The sequence below is a fragment of the Macrobrachium rosenbergii genome, chromosome 10, assembly GCF_040412425.1.
Source record: "Macrobrachium rosenbergii isolate ZJJX-2024 chromosome 10, ASM4041242v1, whole genome shotgun sequence".
In the NCBI taxonomy this organism is placed as follows: domain Eukaryota; kingdom Metazoa; phylum Arthropoda; class Malacostraca; order Decapoda; family Palaemonidae; genus Macrobrachium; species Macrobrachium rosenbergii.
The window spans coordinates 42,946,007-42,968,066 of record NC_089750.1 but is presented as its reverse complement, the minus strand read 5'-3'; the positions used below and the strand labels follow the sequence as shown (position 1 = coordinate 42,968,066).

Genomic DNA, 22,060 nt, shown 5'->3' with positions numbered 1-22,060 from the left:
TGCAACCTGGGATGCAACAGGCTGGGCTGAGGGGACGACTGCCTGTAGGCAGACCCCACTGACCTTCTTTGAGCTACTGGTATGCCTCCTCCCAGGTAGCGGGGAGTATGGCAGGCACCAACGCCTAGGAGAATCAGAGAGACGAGCAGCCACCTCCTCCACTGACTCTTCACCTTTAGCACTTTTTTTCAAACTTGTCCATCAGGGAGAATTACAGTAATGTTAGCCTTATCAGATCTGGGAGTCAAAGCCTGACTAGCTAATTTCCCGCTGGCTTTAGTGGCTGTTTTCCTCTTCCGATCTCTTTCTAACTTAGCTTAATGTGAATTTAAAGTTTTCCACTTCTGTTCTCCCCAATCCCTGCACTCGTCACAAGTCAAATTAACAGAGCAAACTTGTCCTCTACAACCAGAACACAAGGTGTGTGAGAATTGTAAGTCAATTTTGTCATCCGGGTATTACAGACTTTACTGTAATACCGGAAACTAGAACATGTGTCGGACATACCTAACTAGTTGGAAAGTCAAAATCGTGAAAAGACACTTCCAAAAAAGTCACGATGAGAAACAATGCCGAAAAGGCTACAAAAATACTTCACCAAGGAAGAAAATTACAAATCCAAAACTCTCAGCTGCTATAACGACACCATGTGTTGATGCTACAAGCAGCAGAAACAATTTGTCATGTTAGCGATGTTGTTCCTCTTTCTCGCCACGAAAGTGGACGGGGCATAGTCACCTACACAGAACGAAAGAATCGCTGTCATGGAATTCAGAATTCTAACTGCCATTCAAGCAGAAACTCTTAGCTAAGTAATTACTGGGTAAGTTACATATATAAACTTTATTTTATTATAAATATGATATTTTAATGATAAAATAAAGTTTGTTCATACTTACCTGGCACATATATATATAGCTGTATTCTCTGATAGTCCGACAGAATTTCAAAACTTACGACACACGCAGTGGGAGATCAGGTGGTTAGTACCCATTCCCGCCGCTGGGAGGCGGGTATCAGGAACCATTCCCATTTTCTATTCAGATTTTCTAGTGCCACTGTCTCCTGAGGGGAGGTGGGCGGGCACTATGAATATATATATCTGCCAGGTAAGTATGAACAAACTTTATTTTATCATTAAAATATCATTTTGTTCATGAGACTTACCTGTCAGATATATATATAGCTGAATACCACCATTGGAGGTGGGTACAGACAGAATAGGATTTAGGAAACATAATACATGTAGGTGATTGACACCTTGGTTCCTTACCTGTTAGCATAGCTGACTTCGTGATTACTGTCACCCAAGTCCGCTTCTGCTTTACTAGTCTCCAGCAAGGTAGTGACCTGTATAGCTGGTGAGTTCTAGATGATCTGTCAACAGGGGCGTGACCACGATGTGACTAGACTATATTGACCATACAATGAGGGCAAACGAAGTAAAATCAACCACCTGACCAAGCCTAACTAAGTTAGGATAGCAAAACTAAAGCTAAAGAGTGGGAAGTCCACCTCTGGCGGTCGACCCAACAACCATAAAAAACATTTCCTAACCATTTTCTATAGGATAGGATGTGTGTCACTCCCTGCCCCCAGGATTGTATCTGCGGAAACGTATGGTCCTAGCGAGCAGCAGTTCTCATATGTCGTCTTCACATCTCTCAGGTAGTGTGAAGCGAACACAGAGTTGCTACGCCAAAATGTGGCACCCAGAATGTTACTGAGTGTCATATTCTTCTGAAAAGCCACTGAAGTTGCAACCGCCCTCACCTCATGAGCACTGACTTTCAGAAGTTTAAAATCAGTGTCTTGACAGCATAAATGGGCTTCTCTAATTGTGTTCCTCAGGAAGAACGCCAGTGCATTCTTCGACATAGGTAAGTCCGGTCTCTTCACTGAACACCATAGATTGTCCAAGGGGCCTCGACTTTCCTTCGTTTTGTCCAAGTAGACCTTGAGAGCCCTGACAGGGCACAGGACTCTCTCTGGCTCTTGACCCAGAATCTCAGCCATACCCTTAATTTCAAGCTCTTGGGCCAAGGGTTAGACGGGTTCTCATTTTTGCTAAAAAAGTAGGACTTAAAGTACAAACTGCGTTATGCCCTTTAAAGCCTATATGCTTACTGAAGGCTTGAAGTTCACTAACCCTCTTTGCAGTCGCTAGAGCGGTTAGGAAAATAGCCTTTCTGGTAATGTTCCTCAATGTCGCAGAATGGAGAGGCTCGAAAGGACTGGACATCAGGAACCGTAACATCACATCTAAGTTCCAAGAAGGAGTCCTTTGCTGAGGCACCTTCGTGGTTTCGAATGACTTTAATAGATCGTGAAGGTCTTTGTTGTTAGTCAGGTCCAGGTTTCTATGCCTAAAAACGGCTGATAGCATACTCCTATATCCCTTGATAGTCGGGACAGCTAGTTTGACTTCACTCCTCAGAAACAAGAGGAAGTCGGCTATCTGACTCACAGAGGTCGTCGTAGAGGAAATGCCCTTCTTCCTACACCATCTCCTGAACACGGTCCACTTCGATTGGTACAAATTACTGGAAGAGAATCTTCTGGCTCTGGCAATAGCTCTCGCCACTGATCTTGAAAAACCTCTCACTCTGGCCAGCTTCTCGATAGTCTGAATGCAGTCAGACTCAGAGCGGGGAGGTTTTTGTGGTACCTCTCGAAGTGGGGCTGTCTGAGTAGATCGACTCTCATGGGCAGTGTTCTCGGGAAGTCCACTAGGAAGGACAAGACCTCTGTGAACCACTCCCTCGAAGGCCAAAACGGGGCGATCAACATCATCCTCGCTCCTTCCGACGACGCAAACTTCCTGATGACTTCTCCGAGGATTTTGAATGGGGGAAAGGCATAAACATCCATCCCCGTCCAATCCCAGAGAAGAGCATCTACTGAGATCGCTCCTGGATCGAGTACAGGGGAGCAGCAAAGAGGAAGCCTCTTCGTCTTGGAAGTCGCAAAGAGATCCACCAAGGGACGTTCCCATAGCCTCCACAGTCCCTGACAAACCTCTTGGTGCAGGGTCCACTCGGTCGGCAGCAGTTGTTGTTGCCGACTTAGAAGATCCGCACAGACGTTCTCCACACCTGCAACGAACCTCGTGAGGATCGTAATATTCCGGGCCTGTGTCCACAGCAGGATGTCCTTTGCTAAAGCGAACAGGGACCGAGAGTGAGTTCCTCCCTGTTTCTTTAGGTATGCCAGGGCCGTGGTGTTGTCCGAGTTGATCTGGACTACTCGGTTTGTGACTCGTCCCTCGAAGAAAAGTAGGGCCATCTGAATCGCCCCCAATTCTTTGAGATTTATGTGCCAGGACACTTGTTCCCCTCTCCAGGTGCCCGACACTTCTTCCCCCCCTAGTGTTGCTCCCCATCCCGATGTGGACACGTCGGAAAACAACACTAGGTCGGGGTTCTGAAGGTTGAGAGAAACGCCTTCTGCCAACTTTGAGGGATCAAGCCACCACCTTAGGTGATCCTTCACCTTTGGCGAGATCTTCAGAGAAACTTCCAGATCCTCCTTGTCCTGCCAATTCTCTGCAAGGAAGAATTGAAGTGGTCTGACATGTAGTCTCCCCAGGGAAACAAACTTCTCCAGCGATGAAATGGTCCCCAGCAGACTCATCCATTCCATCACCGAGCATGTTTCTTTCCGCAGGAAGGCTGAAACTTTGTCTAAGCACTGTTGCTGTCTTTCTTGTGACGGAAAAGCTCGAAAAGCCACTGAATCCATCTGAATCCCCAGATAAACGATGGACTGAGTCGGGGTCAGATGGGACTTTTCGAAATTCACCAGAAGTCCTAGGGACTTCGTCAAATCCAACGTCGTGTGAAGGTCCTCCGGACACCTCGACATCGACGAGGCTCGAATGAGCCAATCGTCCAAATAAAGCGAGACTCTTATCCCTGCAAGGTGAAGCCATCTCGCCACATTCCTCATTAACACCGTGAAGACCATAGGGGCTGTGCTTAGCCCGAAGCAGAGAGCCCTGAATTGATATACCTGTCCCCGCAGGACAAACCTCAGGTACTTCCTTGATAGAGGATGTATATGGACGTGAAAGTAGGTGTCCTGGAGATCCAGAGAAACCATCCAGTTGTCTGGTCTTAAGGCTCCTATAACCGACTGGGACGTCTCCATTTTGAACTTCTCTTTCAGAACGAAATGGTTCAACCTGCTGACGTATAGGACTGGTCTCCATCCTCCTGACTGCTTCGGGACCAGGAACAACCTGTTGTAGAAGCCCGGGGATTGTAAATCTGAGACCTGTTCCACAGCTCTCTTCTCGAGCATCTGCTCGAGCAGGTCGAAAAGAATCTGCTGCTTCTCCTGCTGATAGGAGGGCGACATATCCTTGGGCTTCGTGCACAACGGAGGTAAGACGAGGAATGGGATCTTGTATCCCTTTTCGATGACTTCTAGGGACCAGTTGTCCGTCCCTCTCTCTCTCCAGGCTCTTGCAAAGGAAAGAAGCCTGGCTCCAACAGGTGTCTGGAGGTCCACAGAGTCACTTCTTGCCCCTAGGTTTGGAAGGGGCTCTACCTCTGGAGAGACCTCTTCCTCGAGAGGGCGATCTCAAGAAGCTCCTCCACGAAAGGGCTTCTGTATCTTGGAAGCCTGCCCAAGGGAAGAAGTCGAAGGGACTGCTGGACGTCTTGAAGACTGGGCCAGGAGGTCTTGAGTAGCCTTCTCTTGCAAAGTGGCGGCAGTATCCTTGACTCAGGACTGGGGAAAAAGATGGCTAGACATCGGGGCGAACAGCAACTCTGCCCTCTGTGAAGGAGAGACCGACTTCGCAGTGAAGTTGCAGTATAAGGACCTCTTCTTTAAAAGCCCCGTACAGAAGTGGGTAGCCAGCTCTTCGGAGCCATCCCTGACAGCCTTGTCCATGCAAGCTAGGACGCTGAATAAGTCTCCCAGACTAATGGAGTCAGGGCTTCGAGCCTGCAAGTCCAGGACTCCCAGGCACCAGTCCAGAAAGTTGAAAACTTCCATTGTTCTGAAGAGACCTTTCAGATGGTGATCAGTTTCAGACAACGTCCAGGACACCTTCGCTGACGAAAGGAGAGACCTCCTAGGAGCGTCCACAAGGCTGGCGAAGTCCCCTTGGGAAGAGGAAGGAACTCTCCAACCAACATCCTCTCCCGTCTCGTACCAAATCCCCGCTTTCCCACTCAATCTTGATGGAGGCAGGGCGAAAGAAGTCTTGTACTGGGCCTTCCTGGAGTCCATCCACTCCTGAACTTTCTTAAAGGCCCTCTTCGTAGAGAGAGACGTGGCCATCTTCACAAAACCTGAAGTCTTCTGTGACTTTGATGAGGTTAACTGCGAAGGAGGAGGGCGAGGAGCAGAGGGTTGAAACTTGTCCCCAAACAAGTCCTTCAGCAAACGTGTCAAGACCTGGTAATCGGAAGAAGCTGATGAAGTCGAGGACTGTTCCTCAACTGCAGGTTCCGATGCACTTGACAGCTCCCCTTCTTCAACGGGAGCAACCGAAGAGATTGGAGAAACTCCGGGAGGTCTAAGCCCTTGCAGTCCAACTCGCAAAAGGGACTTCTGCTTGGAAGAAGTCCGAGAGGGGTCGCGAAAATCTCGGCAAGAAGCGTCTTGACGAGTGTCCTGACGAGCGTCTTGACGAGGTCGAGCAGCAAGGGGAGCGTCTTGCCGAGCAGCACGAGGAGCGTCATGCTTAGCAGCATGAGAAGCGTCATGGCGAGAAAAAAGCAGAGCGCCAGAACGAGGGGCGTCAAGCCTAGCAGCATGGAAAGCGTCAGCAAGAGGGAATTGGCGATCCCTGCTGAGACCAGTAAAGCGCTGCTGAGCCAAAGGACTTCTAGAGGGCGGCGAAGCATGAGAAGAAGACGAACGCGGAGAAGGAGAAGGGGATGGTTTGGACCTCTTGATCGGCAGTCGGGAATCCTTCCGACGACGACACAGATCTGTCTCCTTCTGGGCCATTAACGAAGCCCACTGCCGCTGCATGTCTAGCAGAAGCTTCTGAGTAGGAGAAGTCTCCTTCTCAGGAGAAGTGCTGATTCTGTGAGAAGACGAGGGGCGAGGGGACGCCTTCTTCCTTCTCACAGGGGAAGCAACAGCTCTCTCCCTGGAGCGACCGGAGCGCTCAAAAGCGTCATCATCCGATGACGTCCTGGTCCTCTTCTGCGGTGGGAGGGCGTCAAAACTCTCCGGAGAAGAGCGAAGAGCGCCACGAGAAAAGGGACGTGAAGCGTCCCTTTCTCTGAAGCTTCTCTTCAAAGGTCGAGAGACCTTCCGAGAGCTCCACCCCTGACGCGGGGAGGAAGATTCGGGAGACGAGAAGCAATCCTTAAGGATTCGTCCCCGTGCATGATCCTTGGCAGCCTGGGAAGCGTCAACAGGACCTGCCGAAGGGACGCCAGATCGGTGGGGGGTCCGTGTAACCCTCTTGCAGCTTTCGACTTGCCCACTCCCTGAGTCCTGGGAGTCCGGCAGAGGTCCAGGCCTAGAGGCATTATACAGCCGATCTGACGCCCCCTCCACAACACTAGGGGCACAAACACTATCACTGCACTTCACAGCACTTTGAAGAGCGAGCATTTTAGCTTCCAGGTTACGAATGGAAGACATAATAACAGACAGGGCATCTCCTTCCGCAGACACAACCTCGGGGCCCGAGGGCAACACCACAGGGTTAGGAATAGCTACGTCTACGGGAGGGTTAGCAGGTGGAAAAACACTACCCTGACTCCTACTCACTGATACACTCCTGGAGGAAGACCTCCTGATCCTATCACGCTCCAACTTCCTCACATAGGAATCATAAGTCCTCCAACTAGCATCAGGCAAAGACTCACACTCCTTGCATCGATCATTAAACAAACAAACATGCCCCCTACACCTCGAGCATACAGTGTGAGGATCTACCGAAACTTTCGGTAGCCTCACCTTACAGTCTTGCACACAGCAAACTCTATAACTAGCAGAACTAGATTCAGACATCTTAATCCAAGCAAAAAACAAAGCAAAAAACAAAGCAAAATCCAAAACAGTCCACAATAGCGTATGCCTAGCCACAAGTCCAAGTCAAAAAAACCAAAAGTCAAACAAATACTTAAGTGACAACCAAGTTTACGAAATCCAAAGACGGAGGTACTGAAAACAGGTGTTGACAGTACCGGCGACAGAGAAAATCTGAATAGAAAATGGGAATGGTTCCTGATACCCGCCTCCCAGCGGCGGGAATGGGTACTAACCACCTGATCTCCCACTGCGTGTGTCGTAAGTTTTGAAATTCTGTTGGACTATCAGAGAATACAGCTATATATATATCTGACAGGTAAGTCTCATGAACAAAATGTCATTTTTATTTAAGTCACTTACCCAGTAATTACATTGCTAAATCCTACATTGATGGATGGTGGGGATTCAAGGACATATTGTACCCAAAATATTAAAGTCATTATGAATATATTCATGATGTTCGCATTAATAAATGCTTGTTGTTCCTTACCTGATGACAGTGCTACTGCAGGAAGATACTGCCTCTGGTTGGAGTTCATCTCAACCTGCAGTGGTGTGGTGGTATAGCCTATGGACACCTCTAGTGACATGGGGACTTTCGGGCGAAGGAGTATTTTGTTAGCTGCGAAAGTGTTAATCAAAGCTATGTATTAAATTAGAACTTCCAATGCCATACAAAGCTTAAAAACTTGCCCTAATCCAGGACGAAGTACCAGGAACCAAGAAAAATCCAATCAAAACCTCACCTTATATCGATAAATTAAAAAGGAATGAAAAGATATCATTACCCCATTAAAAAACTGGTAGGTAACTTAGGTAATACATACCTTCCAGACAGAAATACATTTAGCTGGAAGAGTTGCCTTCTAGGCTTCCTCCCCCATTACCATACTCGCTACAGACAAGGGCCCAAAGGTGCTGCAATTGTCTTAGGTGGTTTCAATGTCCCGGAGACAGCTCATTGCCAAAACTGACCTACATCTCCAGTATGCAGTTTGGAGGAAAGAAGATAAGGACAGATTATGCTTCAAGGCTAAGGAGGTGGCTACTGCTCTTACCTCATGAGCCTTCACTTTCAGGTAGGGAAGAGACTTTCTCCAATCTGAGAATGACCTTCCCTGATTAGGTCCCTTAAAAAGAACGAGATAGCATTCTTAGAGAGAGGTCTGGAAGGATTCTTTACAGAACACCATAGATTGCTAGCCTGGACTCTGATCTTCTCAGTCCTGTGGAGATAATATCTAAGGGTTCTCACAGGACAAAGAGATCTTTCCTCTTCCTCTAGACCTAAAATCTCCATAAGTTCTTTACTGTAAAGTAGCGGGGCCAGGGTTCTGAGGGTATTTTGTTTCTTGCATGAAAACCCAAAGTTAGCGAGCAGACTGCATCACCCTGGGAAAAACCCACCCTTTTGTCCAAGGCATGGAGTTCGCTAACCCTCTTAGCTGTTGCTAGTGCCCCCAAAAAAAAAAGTCTTCCTAGTTAAATCCCTGAGGGACTTTGAGTGAAGGGGTTCGAAATGCGGTCCTGAAATCCATTTAGGAATTATGTCAAGACTCCAGGAAACTGTAGATTCTGTTTTAGGTTTCAAAGAGTCAGAAGATTTAATGAGGTCCAAGATGTCCTGCTTTGAGGTACTAGACCCCCATGGCAAAAAACCGAGCAAAGGATGCTCTATAACCCCCGATGGTAGAGGACGAGAGGCCTCTGGATGATCTTAAATACAGGAGAAAGTCTGCTAGCTGTGTCACAGATGTCTTAGAAGGCGAGATGTTATGTCTTCCACACCAAAGTCTAAAGATGGACCACTTTGCTTGATAGACTTGATTAGATGACTGTCGTCTGATGCTGGCAATAGCTTGAGCCGCAGGCTTTGAAAATCCTTTCGATAGTAGGAGTTTGACGACAGTAGAAATCCTGTCAGGGTCAGATTGGACAGGTTTTGATGAAACCTCCTGAAATGAGGCCGTCTGAGCAGCTCTGGAATGGTGGGAAGGAGCCTCGGACAGTCCACCAGAAGAGAAAGATCTGTAAACCACTCCTTCTGAGGCCAGAACAGAGCCATGAGGGTCATTCTGACATTCGGGTGAGGGTGAAGCTTGTTTAGTACTTCCCTGATTAGACTGAATGGGGGAAATATGTACAAGTCCAAATCAGACCAGTCCTGCAGAAGGTCATCTGTTGCCCATGCTAAAGGGTCCAGAAAAGGGTGAGCAGAACAGAGAAAGGCGGTGATTCTTGGACATGGCGAAGAGGTCCAGGAATGGTGTCCCCCACAGCTTCCACGAATCTGCACATACTCGAAGGTCCAGAGTCCACTCTGTGGAAAGGATTTGGTGGTGTTGACTTAACCCATCTGTCAACACACTGAGCTTTCCTTGGATGAATTGGGTGACTAACTTTGCTCCTATCCGGTCCGTCCAAAGGAGAGGTGACTTCGTGGTTTCAAAGAGCGAATATGAGTGTGCTCTCCCTCGACGACTGATTTAGGCCAAGGCTGTGGTATTGTCTGGGTGAACTGCTATCACTTTGCCTCAAACTTCTTCCTGAAAGTGTCTGAGACCCGAACGAATCACTTTTAATTCCTTGTTGTTGATATGGAGAGTGCTCTCCTCCCGAGACCAAGTTCCTGACGTCTCCCTGTCTCCCAGAGAAGTAGTTTAAGACTGGGTTCAGAGGAAGCAGAGATTCCCCTTCTACATATCTGCCCATGTATTGCCACCATCATAGGTCTTCTTTGATATCTGTTGAGATCGGAGAGGCAAATGAATCTGGCTGAGTCTTCTTGTCCCAGTTTCTCTTCAGGAAGAATTGTAGAGGTCGTAGATGTAGTCTTCCCAGCCTGACGAATTGTTCTATTGAAGACGTGCCCAGTAGACTTATCCACTTGTTGGCTGAACAATTCTTTAGAGTAAGGAAATGCTTCAATGCTTTCAGGCACGACTCTATCCTTTTGAGGGACGGAGAAGCCCGAAAAATCCAAGTCTATCTGAATCCCCAAATAGAGAATCCTCTGAGATGGGGTCAGTTGAGATTTCTGAAGAATTATTAGCAGTCCTAAGTCTTGGGTTAAAAGGATGGTTTTCTGATGCCTCCATACATTGTAGCTCAGTGGGCAAACAAATCACCAATCATGCCAGGTATAAAAAGGATGTTGATGCCTATTAAGTGAACTTTGCTTGTCAAGACCTGTGGTGCTGTCGACAGGCCAAAACACAGTGCTCTGAATTGAAATACCTCGTTCTGGTACACAAACCTCAAAAACTTTCTTGACGCTGGATGAATCGGGATGTGAAAATATGTGTCTTGCATGTCTAGGGACATCATCCAATCCCCACGATGGATGGACGCAAGAACTGACTGGTCTGTTTCCATCTTGAATCATGTTTTCTCGATAAAAACATTCAGGGTGCTCACATCGAGGACCAGTCTCCATCCTCCTGTTGATTTGGGGACCACAAACAGCCGATTGTAGAACCGCATTGACGTGATGTCTTCTACTACTTCTATCGGCTTTTTTTGAGAAGCGCTGAGATCTCCTCCAACAGAGTTAAAGACTTCTCTGAACCTGCAGAGTACGCGATCAAGGTGATAAGCATGTTGAACAGGAGAGGCTTTTCCTTGAAAGGAATTGAGTACCCTTCCCTAAGTACTTCTACAATCCATGGTTCTGCCCCTTTGGCACTCAAGCTCTCCCAAAGCAGTTGGAGCCTGGCACCCATGGGTGCATGGAGGACTGCATCTTCACTTCTTAGATGCAGGTTTAGAAGATGATTTCTTGATGGCTTGGGAGGGGAAACAGACTCCAGCCCGAGGTCTAGACAGAGAGCGTTGTCTTCCTCCTTGAAACGGTTGTCTCTGAAAGGATGGGGACGATCTAGCAGAAAAAGTGGACTAATCCTTAGGGTGCTTAGTGGATTGGGCAAAAGGTCATGGGTAGATTTCTTTTGCAGGAACCCTTTCTCCAAAAGTAACTAACTGCATCCTTGACAGCGGACGGGAAGGATTCCGCGGTGAGACAAGAAGTGTACACAGAAGCGGACGGAGTTACTCAACCTTTGATAAATACAGTATTCACAACGGACATAAAGACATCCCCGCTGATGCCGGAACCGAACACTTGCAGTTAAAGAACCTTAAACGAATGAAGCAGTGTTTTAGTCTCTGCCACGACTTCCGGAAGAAAAGAAATACCTAACTCCCACCTAGGAAACCAGCCTAGGAAACTTCCTGAAGCTCGTGCACCTTTTCATCTGCAGCTAAAGCCGAAAGAAAGAAAAACACCTAGCCAGTTATCTTAACATTAGAACTTCCGACAATCTCACGAGGGAACCTGAGGGAACGTAATAAATCAAAGATCTTACTACTAGAAATTTTCGGGAGGATGGAAAAATGTACCGCTAAGTGCTGAGCGGTAGCCAGCAATAGCCGAAAATGGAAGAATCTTGACTTTCCAAAGGAATAAGAGAAAACCAGCTTTTTCAGTTATGGCAGGCCTAAAGATGGAATGACCTTCCTTACAACACAGACTTCCTCATGTCAAGCTGACCTGGTAAAGCTTATGGGTTGACTTCTCAAGCTGAAAGAAACACTGTCTAGACATAGCTTTAGAGTGTCTGGCAGTCGCCCGCAACTAGGTTCATCACGCAAGAGTTTGGATGATAATGGCGAAAATGCGGTTGTCTAAAAGATCTTCCGCATGAGGAGGACCATCAGAACTTCTGTAAGGAGCATTAGGAATTCCGGAACCGAGGGCGTTAGGTCCAGCAAGGAACTAGAGTCATAGACGTCTTGACACTACCGCAATTCCTGATTACCTGATGAATGAGACCGAATGGCGGAAAGCATACACCTCTAAGTTCTAATGATCTTGTTCCCCCCGAGTTCTCAGATACGACACGGCAGTTACGATGTCGCAAAGCAGACCCACTACTGTGTTGCGCACTAGGACTGAAAAACACCTGAGGTTCCCGAAGGTTATGACTCCTCTCGTTCCCGATCCCTCCTGAGGCCCGAAGCCTGAGTTCCTCCAAGGTTGCTCCCCAACCTTGATATGAGGCATCTGAGTACAGATGAACGTCGGGAAGAGGGGGGACTAGGCCTATAGACCTTCCAGATGTCAGATGCGCTTCTTCTGACTATCACAGACAATTTCGGAATCATTCCAGATTATACCTGCATTTTCGATATGGAAGTTCCAGCGATTCCTGAGACATACCTGAAGAGAAAGCATGCGGAGACACAAGACCCTGGAAGAGAGAGATCATTCTCTTCTCCCTAAGAGGCTTCTTCAAGAGGGTACCAGCTGTTCCCTGTTAGACAGGAACCCTCTACTTCAACATTTTGTACCCTCAACGATGCATAAAGTTATGCAGACACTGCAGACATGAGTTAGAAGCAACAAGTTTGTTATACTGGCCACATCCCTTGAACCCAGAGCAGCCACACTAAACATAGCTTGCTGTGACGCTACTGCTAACGACGGCTACATGAAATTGACCATGGAGGAGATATCCTCCTCCCTAAATGACTGTTGCAGAGCGCAAAAGGCGCCCTCAACAGAACCCTCTCTGAATGTACGGATAGTGAGGCGGAAGCTTTAAAAGAAGTCCCTCCTCTTCTGCCAAAGAACGCTGTACAGTCAGGCGACATGTTAACCTGGTATGCCAGCTCTATTGACACCGAAGTGATGAGGTGTCAGGCAGTACTGGACCGGAGGGAGTACATCCATCTTGTTTGAGAGAACCCTATCAACCCGGACACATCCACATAGAGTGGGACAAGGCCTCCGAATGGCTGCCGAGGTGTCCTCCAAGATACAAGCCTCCCTAGACGAAACTGAGACCAAACAATTGACGAAGGAACCGGAGAGAGAAGAGCCTCAACAGATACGTTGAGAGGAACCCTGACACCCGCAGAAGGGTTAACCGCTACCTTGTTAACCCTTAAACGCCGAGCCTCTATTTACAAAAGTGTCTGCTGTATGCCGGCAGGGTTTGAGAGTTAGCGCCGAAGCGGAAAGAAAGTTTTTTTCAAAGAATCACAGCACGCTTAGTTTTTAGGATTAAGAGTTCATTTTTGGCTCCTTTTTTTCTCACTGCCTGAAGTTTAGTATGCAACCATCAGATATGAAAAAAAAATATCATTATCAACATATAAATATTGGAATATATGACAGCGCAAAAAAAATTTCATATATAATTGTATAAAAATCGCGCTGTGAGCAAAAGGGTTAAAGCTAATGAGTTATTTTTTTTTCGTACACTAAATTGCAAGGATTTTGGTACATAACAAATTGTAAAACGATCAAAGCAACACAGAGAAAATATTATCACAAAATGATGCATGAATTCGTAATGCGCGGATGTAAAAAAAAATTTTTCAAAAATTCACCATAAATCAAAATATTGTGCTGGAGACTTCCCGTTTGTTGCAAAATGAAGGTAAATGATTGAATATTACTAGAATAAAAGAGTTTTAGCTTACAATTGCAGTTTTCGACCATTTCGGTCGCGTTAAAGTTGACTGAAGATCAAATTTTTTCTATTTATCATGGTTTATATGAAAATATTTCAAAACTGATAAAAGCTACAACCATGAGTTATTTTTTGTTGTATTCTACATGAAATTGCACACATTTTCATGTATAAAACTTTATGTAATGGCTAATAGAAAATGGTGCAAAAATTACGACAAAGTGACTAAAGAAATTCTGAGATTTTCAGCAGTTAGCGCGTGCGGAGGTAAGGAAAAAGTTTTTTTTTTTAAATTCACCATAAATCGAAATATTGTGCTAGAGACTTCTTGTTTGTTGCAAAATGAAGGTAAATGATTGAATATTACTAGAATGTAAGAGTTTTAGCTTACAATTGCATTTTTTTACCATTTCGGTCGAGTCAAAGTTGACCAAAGGTTGAAATTTTGGCACTTATCGTGATTTCTATGAAAATATTTCAAAACTGATTAAAGCTACAACCATGATTTATTTTTTGTTGTATTCTACAAGAAATTGTGCACATTTTCATGTATAAAACTGTAACCCACCAAACACCCCACCTGCTACCCACACCTACCCAACACAAAATACACAATTTGCATGTTTAACTCCAGTACAATGGCTGAATCCGTTCCATCGACTTTGCGCGTGCCTGAGCCGTTAACCCGGCACAGCTTACCACTAACCAGCGGTAACTGCTATCAGTTACCGTAATTTTTCTGCTTACTACTTGGGCAACTATGAGCAGTTGATTAAGCTGTGCCAGGACCACAGCCTCCTCAAGGCCCAGTGCTTTTGCTCCCACTGAGGCAAGGAGTGCTGCCTCGACATCCGCAAGCGGGTTTTCAGGTGCGACAGGAACTATGGAGCAGCCAAGAAGAAGGGCCAGAAGAGGTGCAGCTATTACCAGTTGCTGTTCAGGAATACTTGGTTTTCTGGTTCCCGCCTCGACACTGAGACTCCTTTTCTTTTGCTTCATATACGTGTCTGACTCGTCTACTTTTGCACGTGAGGTAATCGTCAATTGGTGTGTGAAGCAAAACAGGAGGATTGGTGGGCCCAGCACTACTGTCAAGGTAGACGAGGCAAAGTTCGGGAAACAGAAGTATAACGTTGGCCGGGTGGTTGAGGGCCAGTGGGTCTTTGGCGCTATTTGCCGGGAGGCGCGCGACTTCTTCGTCATCCCCATTGAGGACAGGAGTGCCGCAACTTTAGTGGCCATTATCAAGGACTTTATCCTCCCAGCACTACTGTCATCTCTGACTGTTGGAAGGCCTACAATACCCTCGGCACCGAAGGCTACACCCACCTGACGGTCAACCACTCCCTCAACTTCGTCGACCCCGAAACCAGTGCCCACACCAACACCATTGAGAGGAGGTGGTGGGAACTCAGAGCCAGCACCCCCAGGTATGGCAGGAGGAAAAACAATTTTGTAGGCTACCTGGCTGTAGCCTACTTTAAAATTCACTTCTCCGCACCCAACACCAGGTTCCACGCATTCCTAAAGGCAGCAGCTGACCTCTACCCTCCCAGCACCTAAGGTAAGTCCCCCTGATTCTTTTCCCCCTCAAGGTATTTTTCTGTGCAACTCAACATTTTTTTACAGGTTGCTGCTTTCAGCTGGCGTTGAGTACCTTCCTGGCCTTGTTTTTGCCTTAATGGGAACTTGTTTTTTCTGCACTTTTAGGTGTCCTGGCACTGGTGTTGGCTTTTGTTTGTTCACGGTCATGTTTTTTGCCCCCATTCCCATTGCTTGGCAGTGTTCCTTCCCAACCCCCACCCCTGTGGTTTTCTCAGTTATATACCCGCGCATTTGGGGTACGTGAGGCAATTCCTCCCTCCCGCCCCCGTTGCTCCCCGCACAGCTGCTCTCTTGTTTCTGCGCATGGCTTCCCCCTTGTTCTTGCACACCCGTAACATAAACATTTCCACTTCGCAACATTCTTGTTTCCCACCCGCAACCCCGTGTTCCCACACTTCCCCCTTACTTTTGAGTTAACGTAGGGGGCAAATGACACTTGACTGCCAACAAGGAAGCCCAACTCCGCTACCAGGGGGTCTAAAAGTGCAGGAAAAGCAAGTTTCCAAGGTAAAAACAGGCGTGGAGCTACCCTAGAGAATTACCAAAAAAATAAAACCAAAAAAATAAAATAATTAAAATAATATGTGTAAGTTGGTAAAATTTACAAGTGTTTTGTAAAAGTGACCCCAAACAGGATTGTAAATAGTCACTTTCAACCTCCCATGGAAGGTAGGGAAAATTTTTTAGAATGTTTTTCTTACACCTTAATGTGCATTTGCATTAACTTCCACTTTATATGTTTTTCTTAGATATGTTTTTCTTAGGTAATTCTAAGTATTAGCTCCGCACCTGTTTTTACCTTGGAAACTGGTTTTTTCTACACTTTTAGGTCTTTTGATACTGGTGGTGCATTTGTTTGTTGTCAGCCAAATGCAATGTCCCTTCACCGTGTTTAGTACTGGCCCAGGGGGGACGGTACCCATACGTTAACAAGTTATTGCACTTGCCAGACGGATATGAACTGTTCCAAACAGACGTAGCCAAGCTCTCTCTTGTGAAGATCGCATATGGAAACCCCTTGTTGGATAGACTTCAGTGGTTAGTTACAGGTTAATTGCATTTGTGCAACAAAAACTGAAGGTAAATCCGGTATTATTTTATTTATGGACATTAATAATGCAGCGTATTTTAACTTAGTTCACTATGTTAAGGAAGTGTTTTGTAGTATTTCTGTATAATATCTGTCGCAAATGCCTAGTTCTTATAAAAATCAAATCTCATTCTACTAGGTAGAAGCTTCGTAAATCTCATTCTAGTAGGTGGTAAATTTATCTTCTCAATGCGTACGCATAGAATCAATCTGTTTTGGTTGTTGGCTCCACCTTTCAACTTCTGTTATTGGAAGTAATTTTATGACGTCTTAATATTTGCCTTCTACACCAATCATCAGTATCCTGAGTTTGTTCATTTGTTTATTTGTTATCGACAACCACTCAAATCACCTGTTTCATCTCTTGTCGCTTAACTCTTATTGATTTCAGCCAATAACAAACGTTTTTGGAATTACGTAATACTTTTGACGTTTTGCCATTCAAAGACAGGTGCTTCAGGCCACTGTTTCGACAATTTGCCAATCTACAACTGCCATCTACAAACATACCTGATTCTCTCCAAAATACTATGGTTTGGTTGGTCCTCGTTAAAGAGATGATGACGTCAATTGTCACACTTTATGTAACTGGCTGTCAATTTATGACGTTTTCATTGTTAACCAATCAGAAAACAATACGGTTCCAACAGACCAAGGATTTTCTTTTCCGCCATCAGTTTAAAGGTAATGGATAGTGAAATTCAGTTGTGTGACTCTTGTGAGCTCGATTATTTTTGAGTAATAGGCAAATATCATGGTGGTGCATATCCCGAACATGCAAAATATGCATATGATTTTTTCCGTCAACATTCTGTGTTACCTTTGAGTGTTCAGTGTCCTAAGTGTCAGAAACCATTACTTTTTAGGGAAGATAAGCATATTTGGTATTGTAGTTCTACTGTGGTGATTGCTAAAACAAAGAAATGCCAGCAATGTGGGTATCAAGTTTCACATTATAAAGGTACCTTTTTAGATGGTACTCATCCTCCTGCTTGGAAACTATTATTATTTATTAATCACTGGGTCAATAAATTGTGGAACCATCATACTGTAATAGATTCTCTTAAAATTAGTAGAGCAACCAGTGTTGATTGGCATAGTTTTTGTTGTGAAATTGCTGAAAATTATTTTGATAATCAAGAACCAATTGGTGGTGATGGTGTTATAATAGAAATAGATGAATCTCATTTTGGCAAACGTAAATTTGACAGGGGCCGTCCGTCCTCTCAGTGATATTTGGGTTTTTGGGGGGATTGAGAGGGAATCCAAGAAATTTTTTATACTGCCTTTAGTGGAGCCTTTGCCTCGAGAACGCTCAGCTGAAAATCTTATTCCTTTAATTCAGAAATATATTAAGAGTGGCTCGTGTATTAATAGCGACAAGTGGCGTGCGTATAATAAGCTGTCATCTTTGGGTTATATACATAACACGGTGAATCATTCGGAAAACTTTGTAGACCCTGATAATTCATTGGTGCATACGCAAAATATTGAAAGACTTTGGAGGGATCTCAAAGAGTGGATCAAGCAGCCTGGAAATCACTCACAATATTTTAAGCAATATATATCTCGCTATTTATATTTAAAAAAATACCCTGAAAATCAGCGACTACATTATTTTTGTAAAACTGCTGCATTGCTGTACCCTCCTCAAGGAGAGAGGCACTACAATGTGACGTGCAATAACTGGTCATATAGTGCATTTGTATGCCATTTTCTCATGTAAAATTCTTGGCTCGGGTTTTCCCATTTCCAGTGTTTTTATGTATTTCGAATTCAGTGTATAGCTGTATACCGGTCCACTTCTATATGTTTGAGTGTTATATTTAGGTTTTTTTCCTCCATTTTGCCCTGTTTTTACCTACTGTGTCTCCCCCACCAAAACCCCGCTTCCCAAGGAGGGTCCCCCAGATTGTTATCTACAGGGGGAGGGGTGGTGGAAGGATAAGTATTCATTTGCGATGGAAATAAACCTCAAAATCATTCAAATCACATCATAATACAACAGAAAAACCTATATTTTATGTTGAAAGCAATTAATGTCCATAAGTAAAATAATACCGTAAATCCATAATTAGCAACCAAAAAACTGTAAAAAAAGTCAAGTTAGAAGGAAATCGCCACCGAGAAGCTACTACTTAGATCTACCTTTTCTTAAATTGGCCAACGTTAAAGTTTGCCCAGTTGGGGGGGGGGGTGTGCATGATATATAATTATCCCGTCCCTTAAGGGTTAATAATAACTGACCGACAATAAATAAACACCACCACCTCCTTCATCAGCAACACTTTTTAAAAGCAGGCCAGCCTAGCCTGTAGGAAAAATCAATTTGCAAGGTAGGCTAACAGCCCAGTCCGTAGTTTTACCAAAATATGTTCCATATACATAGCAATAAATATGAGATTCATCATTTTGCAATTTAATGACTGTTAACAAATGGACTGTCAGGTGTCTTGTCATACTCAACTCGAGTTGGGTCAGCCCACGCCCAGGCTAACAGCCACCTTAAGCCCATATCCGGCAGAATCTTCTACCTATACTTGCTCGACCGGCAGGCATTTTCACCAGTAGACCAGAGGTTCCAATTCAATCCAAAATACTGGTAAAAATATATACAGTACATGTAACTTACCGGTTACTTTCCAGACGACCTTAAAGTTCCCAACAACAAATTCAGAATAAAGTCAACTGTCAACTTCTTCTTTTGTTGGGGTTGTTTATTCTTAGTCAACGCGCGGTGGAGGTGGACTCTGTCTCATTCGTAGTGATTCTCATTAAAGCAGCGGGGGCGGGGGATCATTGTCAGAGAGAACAGCTAGTCCTTGGTGGAAATGAAATGAGTAGTTCCACGGTCGGGAAAAGTGCATGCTTTCATGAAATGGCGTACTGCCACCTATAACTAAAATCACTTTTCAGCTGTAGGTAACCAGTTGGTTCTTAGCCACGTAACATAAATCTAATCCTTCGGGCCAGCCCTAGGAAAGATGTTAATCAGCTCATTGGTCTGGTTAAACTAAGATATACTTACCTTCACAGGGGACACTTCGCATTAAAGTTTCATCAGACCGGCCCAGAGAATAAGCGAACTAAGCGGTTGGTTAGGGTCCCCACCCTATAAAGGGCCCCCAAGAACGCTTGGAAAATATTAAATTAAAATTAAAATTAGAAAAGCAAAAATAAATAAAACAAAATACGTAAAAAACAAAGAAAAATTATCCATTTATTAGATTAATGTATGATGGCAGGGCATTGACTACAGACATGGAGAGTCTTCCAAAATTCCCACAAGCCAAGATGACAGCATTTGAGCTTCTTACCTCTCTCATAATGCCATCTGTGAGTGGTACGCAAATCTTTGGATATCTCTCAGGATAGTTTGCACGCTCCTTGTAACAATTGCCTCAGCGGAAAGAAGGTTTTCTAAGCTCAAATTGATTAAAACCTACTTTCATCTGCCATGGCACATGAAAGACTGAGTGAACTTAAAATTATTAACAACAAAACTGGCCACAAGAACACATGCAACGATGTCATAAGTGACTTTGCCTCCAGAAAAGCCAGGAAACGAAGACTAAAAATAATTTCAATACTGAAACAGTTTGGTAACTTTGGTTAATAAAGTAGTGCCAGTCAGTGTCTCGTACTTATTACTAAATAAGGAAAAGTGAAAAGTAAATCCCTTCAGTAGGTCTACACTAGTATATTTTAGGTTAGGGTTTATCTTTGCACCTACCACTTTCGTACATAGTTTTCAAATACAATTATTGTTCATCTTAATTTTTGAGCCCTTACTGTTATTATGTTGTGAATTTATGTGCACATATTCAAGTTTTTTTTCAAGCAATTTATATATTTATTTATTTTTACAACTGCTATTTTTATGTAAGAAGATACAAGTATGTTATTTGGTTTTATTTGTAGTGGGAAATCGCATTTTTGCACAACTGCTCCATTTTTTTTTTAAATATAAGCAATTAAACTGGTTAACTTGTTTTATTGTAAGTGTAGAGTTTTGCCTGCTGATTTGTTCTGTCACTTACAATACAAGTTCAATTATGCCAAACAATACGTCACTCTGAAATTTAAAAAGTACAAATAATAGCCTACTGGACCATATTATGAATTTGCTACCCCTATAGGGTTAATGATGCCTTTGCAGTGCTTGAAATGATCAAGTATTCAAGCGCAAGTAATAGTTAAGCACCGGTGGTGGTGATCAGGGGAACCCCTAGATCCAATCCTGCTTAGGGCCCCATAAGGGCTTGGGCCGGCCCTGGGTTTCATAATTCTTCGCCTGATATTTATTCCTTAATATATTAGTCTCTTTTTGCTCTTTATATCTATTTCAAATAAAATAACTGTGGATGTGCATTTTTTAAATCTTTCTCAACTGCACGTCCACCTGTTAAAAATATGGTTTTCATCTAGCAGATAATGGCAACATCTTATTCTCTGGTCTGGAATAATAATATTGGCTGGGTTAGAACAATCGGGTTTAACGAGTTATTAGAATCACATCGGCTGGTTAATAATAGGCTATTGATCATCAACAACTTCGACTGGACGTGCATTAGATTTAGTTTTAAGTGACTTCGTAAATAACAGTGTTGAGGAGTGCATCATCTCTCCAGTTTATAAACTTATAGAATTTAGAATAGAATGGAATGGAATATGGATTTAAGGTCAGCACCAAGTACTGAAACCTAGTTGATAATATTTAGAATACAGGCACTGAAAAACAACGAAATAACAGATTGAATTTCTCTCCGGATGTTTTCATTACTGAAGTGATTCGTAAAATAAATGAAGATATAAATATTCCTGATGATCATGGTAACCCATGGCTGTTAAGAGCAGGCTGTGTAAATTGTCTTATGAATATTGATAACCTAATGAATAAAAGTGAGCGTGATAATTTGTGCCAGTTAAAGGAGAAACCGTCAAGGACAGATCACCAAGGTTCGAAGTGAATCGCTGAGACTGAAGAGTGGAAAAAAAGACGCAAAATGGGCAAATGGCGAAGGAAAAGACTGAAACTGCATGGAACATATAAAGAGTAGTAAAAAATAACAAAAAGACGGAAACCGGGTATCATAGTAAGAAATTCCAAAACGTAGAAATTGAAATGAAGGAAAAGACTGAAACTGCATGGAACATATAAAGAGTAGTAAAAAATAACAAAAAGACGGAAACCGGGTATCATAGTAAGAAATTCCAAAACGTAGAAATTGAAATGAATAAATCATATTGACTTCTTGAAGGTTCAACTGGAAATGTTGGAAGGAAAAAGGTTCCCTGATGGTTTCAGTGATCAAGAACTGATTGATATTTTTTCTTGGTATTTTAAGGAAATAGTGTAATAGTGTAACAAATATGTTATTAGGATTATTTTAAAGGGAAAGAAAACAAACTGTGCAATATCACAGGCCAACATCGGAATTTGTTACAGTGAACTTTTCATGGGTCACTGACTGATGTAACGGTGAAAGTTATGAGTGTCTCGGAATGCAAATTCCCTGCTTCTGAGAAAGCGGCTATTATTAAACCAGTTTTTAAAGGCGGGCTTGATTATTAAAATCTAAGCTCATAAAAACCTATTCTAAATTCATCCCTTATGTCCAAAATGCCAGAATATGCGATTTTTGAAAAATCAGTTATTTAGCCCAGGAACATTAGGTGAAATGATGGAAAAAAAAATGTAGAAAGCTGATTTTTTCAGAAATAATACTCCAAAACCTACTGAATTCAAATATGTAAAGACCCCAAAAATCCCCTTTGTGCTAAATGCATGATGGACCAAAAATCCAAAACCTACTGATGGCCCCAAAAATCCCCCTTGCCACCTGTCAATTATAATAGGTGAAATGATGGAAAAAATGTA

General features: G+C 43.9%; 1 protein-coding gene across 2 annotated transcripts in view; it reads right to left on the bottom strand.

Moving 5' to 3' along the window:
* The window catches only part of LOC136842606 (small integral membrane protein 15-like), a 125,834-nt gene extending 106,544 nt beyond the window's left edge, over positions 1 to 19,290 (bottom strand). Inside the window, exon 1 of one of the 2 annotated variants that reach the window (XM_067110192.1) lies at positions 19,208 to 19,290. The gene's annotated coding sequence lies outside the window, so the exon portion shown is untranslated. Of the gene's footprint in view, positions 1 to 18,811; positions 19,014 to 19,207 lie in introns of those variants that run through there. The other variant, XM_067110191.1, reaches the window with a different exon arrangement.
* Between the last annotated feature and the right edge of the window lie 2,770 nt (positions 19,291 to 22,060).